Raw genomic sequence first — 1,405 nt, 5'->3', positions numbered from 1 at the left:
TTATTATTAAATAAAAAATCACAAACTTAATTTAAATCGGAGTACACGATTGACGTCCCTTTATTCCGGTTTTAATGAAACCTGGTTTGCAAATGCAGAAATTGGGTGAGGTACAAAAGCCATTAGGGCAACCTAGAGGGCAATGTGGTTTACACATATTCGGTTGTAATTCATCGGGAACATAACCGGAATTACAAACACATTTATTATTGCCGCCGCATACACCATTCAAACATGCTACATCACAATGGGGTACACACTTAGTACCGGTGTGATCCATTTCATAACCTTGCTCACAAGAGCAGGTATCAGGGGCGATGCAACGGCCTTTATCACATCCACTGAAAGAAAAAAAAATCGGTTTTAATACTCAGTTCTTCGATATTTAATTTGAAAACTAACCGAGAACACACTGGCTCACAAACAGCACCCACTTTAATGTAACCAGTATTACAGGTGCAATAGCCCGGTGAGGTACATTTACCATTATCACAATTCTCGCAATGTGGTTCACATACCCCGCTAGCTGTTAGACGATAACCATCCTGGCAGGCACACTTATTGGGAGACACACATTTACCAAATTGACATGCGGGTTCACATAGAGGTACACAGTACTTTTGTTGTACCGGTTCAAGAGTATAACCAGGTTTACATCTGCATTCATTATTATCACCACAAACGCCATTACCACAGCCTATGGGACAGGTTGTAATGCACTTATTATTTTCGTTGCGCACATGACCAGGCATACAGACACAGGTATTGGGCGCAGTGCAAATTCCATTGGGACAATCATCGTCACAAATGGGATCACAACGTTTGAAGACATGAGGATTACGTTCATAGCCTTCACAGCAAACTTGAATTTTACTCATTTCTGGTTTGGTGCCATTACCAACAGGTACGATGCCAGAGCCATGGACTAGGGAGGCGGTGCTAAGTAAAAAACATAAATAAGTTAAATACCCAAAACATTTCAAGAAATTCCACTTATCGAAATTAAGATTAGACCCATATGATGTTTAAAATTCTTTTGACTTATTATTTTTTAACTTCTTTACTATTTGTTCCGTTAAAACCAACTGTTCAAATAGCTTTTTTTAAATACGATACAAAATATTTTTAAAATATGTCAAAAAACGCCTTTTACAAAGAATGAAAGTTGCAATTTCAAAAACAATTTAAGTTAAATAAAACTGAGCTAGATGTAAATAATAACTAAACTCGAACTGTACAGCAACTAAATTTGAACTTGACTTGAACAAGAACTGAACTAGTACTAAGCTAGAACTGTACTAGAACTGAACTAGAACTGAACTAGAGCTGAACTAGAACTGAACTAGAACTGAACTAGAACTGAACTAGAACTGAACTAGAAATGAACTAGAACTGAACTAGAACT

The 1,405-nt window shown here is 37.2% G+C and overlaps 1 protein-coding gene across 1 annotated transcript in view; it reads left to right on the top strand.

Annotated features, from left to right (window-relative positions):
• The window catches only part of LOC111682922, a 23,333-nt gene that overhangs the window by 11,257 nt on the left and 10,671 nt on the right, over positions 1 to 1,405 (top strand). The gene's annotated exons all lie outside the window — the stretch shown is intronic.

The sequence above is a fragment of the Lucilia cuprina genome, chromosome 2 (genome assembly GCF_022045245.1).
Source record: "Lucilia cuprina isolate Lc7/37 chromosome 2, ASM2204524v1, whole genome shotgun sequence".
NCBI lineage: Eukaryota > Metazoa > Arthropoda > Insecta > Diptera > Calliphoridae > Lucilia > Lucilia cuprina.
The sequence above is the reverse complement of the archived record's forward strand: the minus strand, read 5'-3'. Positions and strand labels throughout refer to the sequence as shown.